The following is a 15,893-nucleotide window of genomic DNA, read 5'->3' on the forward strand; positions in this document are numbered from 1 at the left end:
AAGTTCAAACTTGCTGATCAGCGGTTCAACGCTGATCAGCGGTCGGTGGGGTGGTGGGGCGGGCGATGCGCTAACAGTAGACGGACGCTAAAAAGTGCCGGCCAGTCAGCGCACGCAGAAAAAAAAAAAAGTGGTGGTGGGGGAAGGGTCTGGTGGTGGGGGGAGGGGGTTGATGGTGGGGGGGGCTGGTGGTGGGGGGGATGCGGGGGGGGCTGGTGGTGGGGGGGATGCGGGGGGGGGCAAGTGGCAGGGGGGGTCTGGGGTCTGAAAGTTGAAACAAAAAAGTTTGGAAAAAATGTGCTTTTTTTTTTTTTTTTTTCGAACTTTTCCCTTCTATCCCTGCCTAAAGGTGCCTCTCCCTCACTGACCCTAACCTACCTGGGTGGCGATGGGTGCAGAAGGGTGATGGATGCCGATTTAGGGGGACACAGGAGCTGGTGCTGGACGATGCTGCACGGTCAGGGTGCTGGACAGGAAGAGGAGGGGAGAGAGGAGCGCAGGAAGTTTGAATCTCGCGCCTCTCTCCCCTGCACCAATCAGCACCCTGGACAGCGGCGTTCAGCACCAGGGCCAGCACCGCCTCCTCAAATCCTCGGACTGCGATTGGTGGTGTAAAATTACACCACCGATCGCAGTCTTTTTCCGGTTCATCGGGTCACAGGACACCCGAATGGACCGGAAACGCAGAAAACCGCAGGTCTGAATTGACCTGCGGTTTTCTGCGATCGCCGATACGGGGGAGTCCAATGACCCCCCCCTGCGTTGTTACGGGATGCCGGCTGAATGATTTCAGCCGAAATCCCGTTTTGATTAACCCCCGCGGCGCCGGAATTCAGATTTTAAGTCAGGACGTACCGGTACGTCCTCGGTCCTTAAGGACTCGGGAAATAGGGCGTACCGGTACGTCCTCGGTCCTTAAGGGGTTAAAGCAGCTCTGACTTTCTGAGCACCTGTCATGTTTCCTGAGGTTCTACAATGCCCAGACAGTACAAACACCCCACAAATGACCCCATTTCGGAAAGTAGACACCCTAAGGCATTCACTGATGGGCATAGTGAGTTCATAGAACTTTTTATTTTTTGTCACAAGTTAGCGGAAAATGATGATTTTTTTTTTCTTACAAAGTCTCAAAAAATAAAAACTTCCATGAACTCACTATACCCATCATAAAATACCTTGGGGTGTCTTCTTTCAAAAATGGGGTCACTTGTGGGGTAGTTATACTGCCCTGGCATTCTAGGGGCCCAGATGTGTGAGAAGAAATTTGCAATCAAAATATGTAAAAAATGACCGGTGAAATCCGAAAGGTGCACTTTGGAATGTGTGCCACTAGGCAGCAAAAAAGTGTCACACATCTGGTATCGCCGTACTCAGGACAAGTTGGGGAATGTGTTTTGTGGTGTCATTTTACATATACCCATGCTGGGTGAGAGAAATATTTTGGCAAAAGACAACTTTTCCCATTTTTTTATGCAAAGTTGGCATTTGATCAAGATATTTCTCTCCCCCAGCATGGGTATATGTAAAATGACACCCCAAAACACATTGCCCAACTTCTCCTGAGTACGGCGATACCAGATGTGTGACACTTTTCTGCAGCCTAGGTGGGCAAAGGGGCACACATTCCAAAGAGCACCTTTCGGATTTCACCGGTCATTTTTTACAGATTTTGATTTCAAACTACTTCGCACACATTAGGGCCCCTAAATTGCCAGGGCAGTATAACTACCCCACAAGTGACCCCATTTTGGAAAGAAGACACCTCAAGGTATTCCGTGAGGGGCAGGGCGAGTTCCTAGAATTTTTTATTTTTTGTCACAAGTTAGTGGAATATGAGACTTTGTTAGGAAAAATAAAAAATAAAAATCATCATTTTCCGCTAACTTGTGACAAAAAAAAATAATTCTAGGAACTCGCCATGCCCCTCACGGAATACCTTGGGAAGTCTTCTTTCCAAAATGGGGTCACTTGTGGGGTAGTTATACTGCCCTGGCATTCTAGGGTCCCTAATGTGTGCAAAGTAGTTTGAAATCAAAATCTGTAAAAAATGACCGGTGAAATCCGAAAGGTGCACTTTGGAATGTGTGCCCCTTTGCCCACCTTGGCTGCAAAAAAGTGTCACATATGTGGTATCTCCGTACTCAGGAGAAGTTGGGGAATGTGTTTTGGGGTGTCATTTTACATATACCCATGCTGGGTGAGAGAAATATCTTGGCAAAAGACAACTTTTCCCATTTTTTTATACAAAGTTGGCATTTGACCAAGATATTTATCTCACCCAGCATGGGTATATGTAAAATGACACCCCAAAACACATTCTCCAACTTCTCCTGAGTACGGCGATACCAGATGTGTGACACTTTTTTGCAGCCTAGATGCGCAAAGCGGCCCAAATTCCTTTTAGGATGGCATTTTTAGACATTTGGATCCCAGACTTCTTCTCACGCTTTCGGGCCCCTAACATGCCAGGGCAGTATAAATACCCCACATGTGACCCCATTTTGGAAAGAAGACACCCCAAGGTATTCAATGAGGGGCATGGCGAGTTCCTAGATTTTTTTTTTGGCACAAGTTAGCGGAAATTGATTTTTTTTTTGTATTTTCTGACAAAGTCTCCCTTTCCGCTAACTTGGGACAAAAATTTCAATCTTTCATGGACTCAATATGCCCCTCACGGAATACCTTGGGGTGTCTTCTTTCCAAAATGGGGTCACATGTGGGGTATTTATACTGCCCTGGCATTTTAGGGGCCCTAAAGCGTGAGAAGAAGTCTGGAATATAAATGTCTAAAAAATTTGACGCATTTGGATTCCGTGAGGGTTACGGTGAGTTCATGTGAGATTTAATTTTTTGACACAAGTTAGTGGAATATGAGACTTAGTAAGAAAAAACAAAAAAATAAAATAAATAAATTTCCGCTAACTTGGGCCAAAAAAAAAGTCTGAATGGAGCCTTACAGGGGGTGATCAATGACAGGGGGGTGATCAGGGAGTCTATATGGGGTGATCACCCCCCTGTCATTGATCACTTCCCTGTAAGGCTCCATTCAGACGTCCGTATGATTTTTTCGGCTCCACGGATACATGGATCAGATCCGCAAAACGCATACGGACGTCTGAATGGAGCCTTACAGGGGGGTGATCAATGACAGGGGGTGATCAATGACAGGTGGGTGATCAGGGAGTCTATATGGGTGATCACCCCCCTGTCATTGATCACCCCTCTGTAAGGCTCCATTCAGACGTCCGTATGATTTTTTACGGATACATGGATCGGATCCGCAAAACGCATACGGACGTCTGAATGGAGCCTTACAGGGGGGTGATCAATGACAGAGGGGTGATCAGGGAGTCTATATGGGTGATCACCCCCCTGTCATTGATCACCCCCCTGTAAGGCTCCATTCAGACGTCCGTATGTGTTTTGCGGATCCGTTCCATGTATCCGTGGATCCGTAAAAATCATACGGACGTCTGAATGGAGCCTTACAGGGGGGTGATCAATGACAGGTGGGTGATCAGGGAGTCTATATGGGTGATCACCCCCCTGTCATTGATCACCCCCCTGTAAGGCTCCATTCAGATGTCCGTATGATTTTTTACGGATACATGGATCGGATCCGCAAAACGCATACGGACGTCTGAATGGAGCCTTACAGGGGGGTGATCAATGACAGTTGGGTGATCAGGGAGTCTATATGGGTGATCACCCCCCTGTCATTGATCACCCCCCTGTAAGGCTCCATTCAGATGTCCGTATGTGTTTTGCGGATCTGATCCATGTATCCGTGGATCCGTAAAAATCATACGGACGTCTGAATGGAGCCTTACAGGGGGGTGATCAATGACAGTGGGTGATCAATGACAGGGAAGTGATCAGGAAGTCTATATGCGTGATCACCCCCTTGTCATTGATCACCCCCCTGTAAGGCTCCATTCAGACGTCCGTATGTGTTTTGCGGATCCGATCCATGTAGAGAGGAAGTCCTTCCCTTACTGCGCCTGTGCCGAATACTGAACGGGATGGCGCAGGCGCGAGATTTCTCTGGCAGACAGGAGACCAGGTAAGCGAACGGAGCCTCTAGGAGCAGGTGCAATGACCCCCCTGCTCCTAGAGTCTCATTTGCATATTATAAAAGTTTGTTTTTCTAAATAACGGTGGCACATAGTGACATGGGACTAATATAGTTTTGTTCAGCTGACATTAGCACATTGCTAATGTCAGCCAGGTTAATATCCATTTTTCTGATGACAGAAACCCTTTAATAAAAGTAAATGACAAAAATTGGTGGCTCATTCAAATTTCTTTAGCGTCCGATTATGGATATGAATCTTTTTCCTTTATCGTCCCTCACTGTCTTTTACCATACGCGTTTCGGGGTAAAGGAGCCCCTTCCTCAGTGGTGGAAGTGGCTCCTTTACCCCGAAACGCGTATGGTAAAAGACAGTGAGGGACGATAAAGGAAAAAGACTTATATCCATATTCGGACGCTAAAGAAATTTGAAAACCCCGCCTGGAATTGAAAATCACCTGACCGCCCAGCAAACCACGTGGGATGCCACAACCAGTGTTCCCTCTAAGCCTTGGCAGCTGCTGAGCGGGGTCGGCTCAGAGCTGGGCACAGCGCCATCAAAGGTGGGCGATAGGAAAACCTAAGATAATTGTCACTTCAAAGAGCATACAAACCTTAGCGCCATCCCGTACAATATACAGTATAATCCCTGCACCATCCCGTACAATATACAGTATAACCCCTGCACCATCCCGTACAATATACAGTATAACCCCTGCACCATCCCGTACAATATACAGTATAACCCCCTGCACCATCCCGTACAATATACAGTATAACCCCTGCACCATCCCGTACAATATACAGTATAACCCCTGCACCATCCCGTACAATATACAGTATAGTCCTCTCTGTGATCACTGGACATTGGTCTCCGTATAAAAACCATACAGGGAAAAAAAATCTTTGATCCAGAGAACTTACATAGAAAAACTAATAACCAAGAGGCTAAACAAAACCCAGTTTCTGACCCTTATGTTAAAACATAACTTTCATTTTATTGCTCTAATACCTAAACACCTAAAGGAAAAAAATAATTTAAAAAAGCTGCTGTTTCTCTAGATGACCTTATGTTGAGAGTAGTGGTAATAGAGTCTCAAGGGTCTATAAAAGCATCTACACTATTTTTACAAATCATTGAGACTCTATTAACACTACTATCAACATAAGGTCATCTAGAGAAACAGCAGCTTTTATTTTTTTCCTTTCTCTTTAGGTGTTAAAATAGAACTTTAATTAGATTGCTGTAACACCTAAACACCTAAAGGGGGAAAAAAGAAAGACTGTGCTGGGCTGGCGGCGCTGCTGTTGCTGTGGGCTGTAGCCGGGCCGGGGTGAAAAGGGGAGAAAAATACGTTATAAAAAAGTCTGATAAATACCAGTGTGAATGAAGGACTGTTAAAAGGGGTTAATAACTACTGAAGGCCCTTCACAGTAGTTATTAACCACTTCAGCAGTCCCCCATTCACAGTATTTATTAACCACTTCAGCAGTCCCCCATTCACAGTATTTATTAACCACTTCAGCAGTCCCCCCTTCACTGAAGAGGGGACTAGTGAAAGGGGTTAATAAATACTTTGAATGGGGGACTGCTGAAGTGGTTAATAAATACTGTGAATGGGGGACTGCTGAAGTGGTTAATAACTACTGTGAAGGGCCTTCAGTAGTTATTAACCCCTTTTAACAGTCCTTCATTCACACTGGTATTTATCAGACTTTTTTATAACGTATTTTTCTCCCCTTTTCACGCTGGCCCGGCTACAGCCCACAGCAACAGCAGCGCCGCCAGCCCAGCACAGTCTATCAATTTCTTTCAGACCAGACACGGCCACTACCTCAGCGAACTCTGTGCCCGCGCTCCTCAGAGTTCCCTTCCTTCTCCCACGAATCCTGCAGCGCCAATAAGTGCGCGAACAGCGGTGTGTGTGTGACGTCTGACGTTAAAGAACACAGTGACGACTGACGTTATGTAGGCGGCGCCCCGCTGTGCTGAGCCGCATAAGACTACGAGGAGGACGTCGGCGCCGTCACGCACAAGTCTGACGAGTGACGACAAGAGCTGGCATTTTGCCAGCAGTGTTAGCGAGCTAGGCTGAGTGAGCGGGCATTATAAAATTGTGAGCGGGGCCACAATAATTGCTGCGCGGCCGCCCACCCGCGCAGCTTAGAGGGAACACTGGCCACAACAGGTCCATGAAGGTCAAATCGGCAAGACCGCTACGACGAATACCCAGTAACACGGGGGATCTTCACATATAGACCTGATTCACAGGTCCTTGCAGCTCACAACAGAGCATTGCACTGCAAAACTTTGGTGCACAAGCGGACCGATCACAGGAGTGGTAAAGTACCTTGCGAAAAATGTAGAAATACAACCGACTTCTTTATCAATTGTGTGGCGTATAGACACTATACGAGTTTTGGATGGTTATCGCATATGCCTTTAAATTAAAACTGTGTAGAATAACTGATAACAGGCTCACCAGGGCCTCAGAGACTCAGTGCTATCGAATTTTATACACGTGTTATTTTAATGTGCATTGTATTCCACTTTTTAATATGTATTGATTTTTATGATTTCATGCAACATGTTGTTAATATTTTAAGTGTGATATATATATATATATAAAATAATTTTCAGACACTATCCAACTTGTCTATATGATTGCCCGGTATTGAGTGCCGCCCAACCCTATTCAAAACCTTTAACAAAAGTATTGTAAATAATGTCCTCAGCAAAACATCAAAAAGTATTTTGTCTTCTAAGGGGAAATATTTGATTTAATGTTACCGTTATAAGATCGGATTGTATTGCGATTGTCTACAGCAGAATGCACAAGGGGGTCCCGTGACCCCCCCCCCCCCCCCCGTGTTGGCGATTGCCGCAAATCGCAAGTCAATTCAGACCTGCGGTTTGCGGCTTTTACCTGGTGCGGCGGCGGTGGTCCGCGGTGCCATCAGATCCCCATGGGGCTGTGGGGGGGGGGGACCCGTTGGCATAGAAGGCAGCACAATGCCTAAGGAAGGCATTGTGCTGCCTTCCGGTGAAGAGCCTCTGAGATCCAGCCCCCTGGATCTCACAGGCCGGAAGCTGTATGAGTAACACACACAGTATTGCTCATACAGCCAATGCATTCCAATACAGAAGTATTGGAATGCATTGAAAAGGATTAGACCCCCAAAAGATCAAGTCCCAAAGTGGGAAAAAAAATAAAGTGAAAAAAAGTTGAAAAAATGAAGTTTTCCCCCCAAAAAATGAAATAAATAAAAATAAACAGACACGTCATTTTCCCCAAATAAAGTTAAAAAAATTGGTAAAAAATAGGGGGGGGGGAGTATAAATATTAGGTATTGCCGCATCCGTATCGACCGGCTCTATAAACATATCACATGACCTAACCCCTCAGATGAACACTGTAAAAAATAAAAACTGTTCTAAATAAACAATTTTTTCGTCACCTTACATCACAAAAAGTACAACAGCAAGCGATCAAAAAGGCGTTTGCCCACCAAAATAGGACCAATCTAACCTTCACCTCATGCCACAAAAAATGAGCCCCTACCTGAGATAATCGCCACAAAAAATAAAAAATAAATATGGCTCAGAATATGGAGACACTAAAACATCTTTTTTTGGTTTTAAAAAAGCTGTTATTGTGTAAAACTTACATAAATAAAAAAAGTATACATATTTTGTATCGCCGCGTTCGTATCGACCGGCTCTACAAAAATATCACATGACCTACCCTCTCAGATGAACACCATAAAAAATAAAAACTGTGCTAAATGAACCATTTTTGTCACCTTACATCACAAAAAGTGTAATAGCAAGCAATCAAAAAGTCACACGCACCTCAAAATAGTGCCAATAAAACCGTAATCTCATCCCGCAAAAATCATACCCTACCCAATGCAATCACACAAAAACTGAAAAAATTATGGCTCTCAGACTATGGAAACACTAAAACATGATTTTGTTTGCTTAAAAAAAGAAATCATTGTGTAAAACTTACATAAATAAAATAAAAAGGATACATATAAGGTATTGCGTGCATCCGTGACAACCTGGTCTATAAAAATATCACATGATCTAACCTGTCAGATGAATGTTGTAAATAACAAAAAATAAAAACGGTGCCAAAACAGCTATTTCTTGTCATCTTGCCTCACAAAAAGTGTAATATAGAGCAGCCAAAAATCATATGTACCCTAAACTAGTACCAACAATACTGCCACCCTATCCCATAGTTTCTAAAATGGGGCCACTTTTTAGGAGTTTTTACTCTAGGGGTGCATCAGGGGGGCTTCAAATGGGACATGGTGTAAAAAAAAAACAGTCCAGAAAATCTGCCTTCCAAAAACCGTATGACATTCCTTTCGTTCTGCGCCCTGTCGTGTGCCCGTACAGCTGTTTACAACCACATATGAGGTGTTTCTGTAAACTACAGAATCAGGGGCATAAATATTGAGTCTGGTTTGCCTGTTAATCCTTGCTTTGTTACTGGGAAAAATGGATTAAAATGGAAAACTTGACAAAAAAATTGAATTCTGAAATTACATCTCCATTTGCCAATAACTCTTGTGGAACACCTAAAGGGTTAACAACGTTTGTAAAATCAGTTTTGACTACATTAAGGGGTGTCGTTTCTTAGATGGGGTCACTTTTATGGAGTTTCTATTCTAGGGTTGCTTCAGGGGGGCTTCAAATGGGACATGGTGTAAAAAAAAACAGTCCTGCAAAATCTACCTTCCAAAAACTGTATGGCATTCCTTTCCTTCTGCGCCCTGCCGTGTGCCCGTACAGTAGTTTACAACCACATATGAGGTGTTTCTGTAAACTACAGAATCAGGGCCATAAATATTGAGTTTGGTTTGGCTGTTAACCCTTGCTTTGTTACTGGAAAAAAAAATATTAAAATGGAAAATCTGCCAAAAAAGTGAAATTGTATCTCTATTTTCCATTAATTCTTGTGGAACACCTAAAGGGTTAACAACATTTGTAAAAATCAATTTTGAATACCTTGAGGGGTTTAGTTTCTTAGATGGGGTCACTTTTATGGAGTTTTTACTCTAGAGGTGCATCAGGGGGGTTTCAAATGGGACATGGTATAAAAATAAAATAATCCAGCACAATCTGCCTTAAAAAAACATATGGCATTCCCTTCCTTCTGTGCCCTGCCGTGTGCCCGTACAGTAGTTTACGACCACATATGGGGTGTTTCTGTAAACTAAAGAATCAGGGCCATAAATATTGAGTTTGGTTTGGCTGTTAACCCTTGCTTTGTAACTGGAAAAAAAAATAATAAATTGGAAAATCTGGCAAAAAAGTGAAATTTTGAAATTATATCTCTATTTTCCATTAATTCTTGTGGAACACCTAAAGGGTTAACAAAGTTTGTAAAATCAGTTTTGAATACCTTGAGGGGTGTAGTTTATAGAATGGGGTCATTTTTTGGTGGTTTCTATTATGTAAGCCTCGCAGCGTGACTTCAGACCTGAACTGGTCCCTAAAAATTGGGTTTTTGAAAATTTCTGAAAAATTTCAAGATTTGCTTCTAAACTTCTAAGCCTTGTAACATCCCCAAAAATAAAATATCAATTCCTATAATGATCCAATGAACATGAAGTAGACATATGGGGAATGTAAAGTAATAACTATTTTTGGTGGTATAACTATGTATTATAGAAGTAGAGAAATAAAAACTTGTAAATTTGCAATTTTTTTAAGAAAATTGGCAAATTTGGTGTTTTTTTTATAAATAATTTTTTTAAAAATTACTTCTTTTTACCAGTGTCATGAAGTACAATATGTGACGAAAAAACATTCTCAGAATGGCTTGGATAAGTCAAAGCGTTTTAAAATTGCTAATTTGCTAAAAATGTCCGTAAGATGAAATAGGGCCGAGTCCTTAAGGGGTTAAATGAACTAGCAAATACTGGCGGTAAGACAAAAAAAGCTTCTCCTGAGTCCTGACCAACAGGACACAAACTCTAATCTATAGACTGTGTTTGTGTGTGCGTGTGTGTGGGGGGTATATAGTGTGTGGCAGGAAAATGGAGGTACAATGTGCATGATGAGAGATATTTCTATGCTGTCCATACGTACATGCTACAGACATAGTGCTGTGATGTTACAACAATACTTAGTGCACCAATCAGTAATATCTACTTAGACAAGATAAAAATTGAAGTTATATGTATCGCGAAAAAAAAAATTTGGATCATAAGTGCCGATTTTTGCAATAACGAATATTTTACAACACTCTATCTGCATAAAAAGCGATTGTGACATGCATGTGAAATGTAATCAAATACACTGGTGTTAGGTGAAATTACTTACAGTGATCAGGAGTTTTTCCTCACTGTCTCGGAAATTGTTTCCGACCATCTTTTCCAATCGCCTCAAACTTTGGGTAGTTCAAAAACACTTGCTAGGTCATGCCCCTTTTTGCGCATGTGCATTAAGCGAATTTTACATTGCAATTTTAGTAATGAAAAAAAAAATGTAAACAAAGATAGCGAATTCGTGAATTCACGAATATATAACAAATATTCGCCCATATATTCGCAAAATATCACAAAATCAAATATTGCCCCTGCCGCTCAACACTTTTTCGGCATCTCATCTCTCCACAATCTCTAGTTGTGTAGTCAGATGAGGGCAGGTCATAGAGGAGAAATACTGTAATACTCTGAGCAATGAGGTTAGGAGCTATGCTTCTTTTTTTTTTAGGTGATGTCTGCTGTACCTATAATCTTTCCAAATGTGTTAGAACCCTGAATTTCACCAACCTGTAGGCAAGTGGCAAGATAAAACCTAAAAAATAATGTTACTGCCTATATTCAGTTCCTGGTGTTAATTTTTTATTTATTTTTTATAATGTTATGTAATGGTGATGTGCACTAATATGGCATTCTTTTCCCAATGTTCATATCACTGTCGGTAGCATAGGAGACAAGTGATGCATGAAAATCACTGCTCATGTGCACAGCCCCATAGAAATGAATGGGTCCGAATTCAGTGCGGGTGCAATGCAATTTTCCGTTCTGTTTTTCCGTATGGCATATACAGTATACAGTAATTACATAGAAAAAATTAGGCTGGGCATAAAATTTTCAATAGGTGCTTCTGCAAAAACGGAACGGATACAGAAGACATACAGATGCATTTCCGTATGTGTTGGTTTTTTTTTGCGGACCCATTGACTTGAATGGTGCCACAGAACGTGATTTGTGGGCAATAATAGGACATTTTCTATCTTTCAAAGGAACAGAAAAACGGAAATACGGAAACGGAATGCATACGAAGTACACTCAGTTTTTTTTTGCGGAACTATTGAAATGAACGGTTCTGTATACGGAACGCAAAAAAAAGAACCGTAAATTAAAAAGAAAAAAATGGTAGTGTGAAAGAGGCCTAAAGTGGAGAGAGTGGTTACAGAGAGAGCTGAGCATCTAGGGGTAATGGCAACTCCTCAATTGCTCCTAGAGACTAATTTGCATTTCATGTTTCTCAGCAATACAGACAAATATGAACATGGGACCAACACAGATGCCTTCAGCTGCCAAGTGCACGTCACAGGTCAGCCAGTTTCATAGGTAGAAATCTGCTGACAGATGCCCTTTACGTATATTGGCTGTCTAACTTCTCTGCCCAATCTGATATTGGGTGTGGAGGGACACCAGGATGAACAGTTGCCGACGCCTAGCATGTATTGTTCATGTGTCCTATTTATTAGAATAGGACACGTGCCTGATGGTCACATTGAATGTGGCTTGTGACAGTAAAAATTCCAGTCAGTCAGGGATGTTATTAGAGATCGCTTTGCTGTTTGCCCGGCGGTCGTTTCGCCGCAAACTTTGCGTGTTCGCGATTCACCAAACATGCGAACATATGGAGAAATTCGCGCCCGCCATATTCTTTTACATTGTGAAGAACTTTGACCCATGACACATCCATCAGGTGGTACAGGACAGTCAATTGAGACATTTCAGCACATGAACATACCCCCTACTTTATAAATAAACCTGATCTGGCCGCCATTTTACATTCAGTGTTTTGCCAGTGTAGGGAGAGGTTGCTGTGTGGAGCAGGGACAGGCTGTTAGGGACACCAAACGCTAGCTAATAGGGCCACAAAAGTCATTTTAAGCACTAGTATAGGTGTGCTATCGATATGTGTGATACACAGAGGGGTGCAATATACTTATACTTTTATAATGAGTCAAAAACACATAGAGCTATATAGTGATCACCTGGAAGTCAGGGGCCTAGGGGCTAGGTGCTTACTATGGTCATTTTTATATAGGGTAAGGTTCCGGACGGGGTCACTCTTATCAGGGCGGGTGGTCTGTGGTTAGGCTATCAGGGCCAGAATAGCACCCCTTTGTAGAGCAATATCAGGGACAGTTCTTTGCCCATCCTGTCCTTCAATGCCACATCATCATCTAGCCCAGGGATAGATGTTTTTTGCTTTCCCTCCGGGATTCATGGATGTGCACTGGAAGCCCTCAGATTGTGGTAGGACATATAGTTTCTGATTTGGTGCCGCCGAGCACCTGATTTAGTCCCGCCGAGCACTTGTTATTGCCTACCACATCTATGGTTTTTGCTGAACTTTAATAATTGAATTTATTTTCATTTTGAGGGCTATCTTTTCCATTCACACGTCCGCAAAATGGGTCTGCATCCGTTCCGCTATTTTGCGGAACCGGTGCAGAACCATTCATTTTCAATGGAGCCGGAATGTGCTGTCCGCATCCGCATTTGCGGATCCACATCCACATTTGCGGATCTGCACTTCCGCATCTGTGCTTCCGCAAAAAAATAGAACATGCCCTGATCTTGTCCGCAATTGCAGACAAGATTAGGCATTTTCTATTATAGTGAAGGCAATGTGCGGTCCAAAAATTGCGGAATGCACATTGCCGGTGTCCGTGTTTTGCGGATCCGCAAAACACTTACGGACATGTGAATGGACGTGTGAATAATTAGTAAAATTATGAAAGGTTACGTTTTATCTTTATGTATATTCTAATAGATTGCTTGTACAATGTTATAATATACTTTCTATGTTAGAAAGTATATTATAGTGCATTTGTATTGTGCGCCAGTTGTGCGCGGTTCTGCTGCAATACTGCAGGTATATAGAGGGACAAGTGTAATTGGAACAAATTATTTCTACTGGTGTGATATACCAGTCCCGCCCCCCAAAAAAACTGATTGAAGCGGGGTGTTATATACCAATATACTTTCTTTATAGTGCATTTGGGTACTGTATAGTGTATTTGCGCATGCGCGTACGCAAAAATGATATTGCCGATATTTCGCATTTAAATTTTTTTTATGGAGATCGCAAATTCTAATAATACATCTGGTATGTCACTGTCCATGTTGTGGGACTATTTGTGCACTTCTAGTAATTATTTCTTGGCTGCAAATATGAGCTGAAGGTTTTTCAGGTTTGCCTGCCATTTAAATGAATGGCATTTGATCACGTTCGCGAACCGTCCCGGCAGATGTTCGGCCATCACAAGATGTTATTATTAATCTCCTCATCATTGACTCCTTCACCATGGGCATAATAAATAGTCATAGGACCCTATAGCAAAATTTGGAATGGGGCCCCAATCAACCATGACTGCTTTCAGCTACGAGTTCAGATTGGTTTCTCTAATGCACACAGTAATGTCACAGAACAGGGATAATGTACACAATCAAGTAAAAATAGTGGGAAATGCGAACACTGATGTAATAATGGGATAATGAACACAGTAATGTATTTGTAGTGGGACAATGCAGACAGTAATAATAATGGGAAAATACACAGCTATGTCACAGTATGGAGATAATGCACACAGTGATGTCACAGTTCAGGGATAATGCATACAGTAATAGCACAGTATAGGGATAATAAAAACAGTGATTTCACGGTTCAAAGATAATGCACACAGTGATGTCATAGTATAGGGATAATGAACACAGTGATTTCACGGTTAAGAGATAATGCACACAGTGATTTCACAGTACAGGGATAATACACACAGTGATGTCACAGTACAGGGATAATACACACAGTGATGTCACAGTACAGGGATAATGCATACAGTCATGTCACAGTATGGAGATAATGCACAAAGTGATGTGACAGTATAGGGACAATGAACACAGTGATTTTACGGTTCAGAGATAATGCACACAGTGTTGTCACAGTACAGGGATAATTCATACAGTGATGTCACAGTACAAAAATAGCAAACACAATAATGCCACATTACAGGGATAATGAACACAGCGATGTCACAGTACAGGGAAAATGCACCCAGTGATGTCACAGTACAGGGATAATGCACCCAGTGATGTCACAGTATATGGATAATACCCAGAGTGATGTCACATATCTTTATCGAACCTCGTATCAGACCCCTCCCCCCACAAATCAAAACCCCAATCTTTATCAGACCTCAGATCAAACCCCCCCAATCAGACCTCAGATCAGACAGTAAAATAAATATTACAACTTACTTCTGCTTCAGACGGTGCACTCTTTCTGCACTTACCGTTTCCTGGTCTTTTGCCGATGATGCACTGCACTGTGATCTGACGTCCTACAGCGTCAGGTCATAGTTCACAACTATATGCATTACGTCCTGGAGCTATGCCGAGTCAGGAGAGAGCACAGCGGGCACCCAGAAGACCAGGGAGCAGTGAGTACAGCCAGTGCTAGCAGCGTTACACTCACCACTCCTTGCCGTGAGCCATCAGCAGGGCCGGTGCAACCATATAGGCGAACTAGGCGTTCGCCTAGGGCGCCGACCAGCTGGGGGCACCCTGGTAGGCTCCCCTCTTGAGCCGCCCCCAGTGCCATTATAGGGGGGCCAGGAGGTGGAGGTCCTTCGTAAATATGGCAGAGGTGCCTGCTCTGCCAGTAAATTACCGGCGGAGAGGAGGCGGGTGGCAAAGGAGGCTGTTCTAGCAGCTCCCCACTCCTCCCTCGTGTGCCCTCTGTGATGCCAGAATATGACGTCATTCCGGCCCCGGCATACTAAACGGCTCGCTGGAGGACTGAGAAGCTGCACCACACTGGATCCCAGGGAGGTGAGTGTTTAAGTGTTTGACTGAGTGTCTGCCTGTGTATTTATGTCAGTGAGTGAGTGTATGTATGTCTGTCTTTCTGTCAGTAAATGTATGTGTGTCTTTCATTGAGTGTCTGTGTGTGTATGTCAGTGAGTGAGTGTATGTCAGTGAGTGTGGATGTCTGTCGATCAGTAAGCGTCTGTGTGTTTGTCAGTATATGTGTGTGTTTGTCTGCCAGTCAGTGAGTGTCTGTCAGTGAGTTTCTGTGTGTGTGTGTTTCAGTGGGTAGGTGTATGTCTGTCAGTGAGTGAGTGTGTGTCTAGTCTGTCAGTGAGTTTATGTGTGTGTCAGTGAGTATGTCTGTCAGTGAGTTTCTGTGTACGTCATTCAGTGAGTGTCTGAGTGTGTGTATGTGTGTCTGTGAGTGTATGTGTGTCTGTCAGTGAGTGTATTTGTGTCTGTCAGTGAGTGTATGTGTGTCTGTCAGTGAGTTTCTGTGTACGTCATTCAGTAAGTGTCTGAATGCGTGTCTGTCTGTCAGTGTGTGTGTGTGTGTGTCTGTCAGTGAGTGAGTGACATGAGGGTGGGCGGCAAAATGGATCTTTGCCTAGGGCGGCAAAAATCCTTGCACCGGCCCTGGCCATCAGTGATGTGCCACTTGGTGACACGTCACCACTAATGCCAGTCATTGGCTGCAGTGATGCACCTGACCCCCATTCATCTGGAGGTTTACAGATGGCACTAG

Source organism: Bufo gargarizans, chromosome 4 (assembly GCF_014858855.1).
Source record: "Bufo gargarizans isolate SCDJY-AF-19 chromosome 4, ASM1485885v1, whole genome shotgun sequence".
Classification (NCBI taxonomy): domain Eukaryota; kingdom Metazoa; phylum Chordata; class Amphibia; order Anura; family Bufonidae; genus Bufo; species Bufo gargarizans.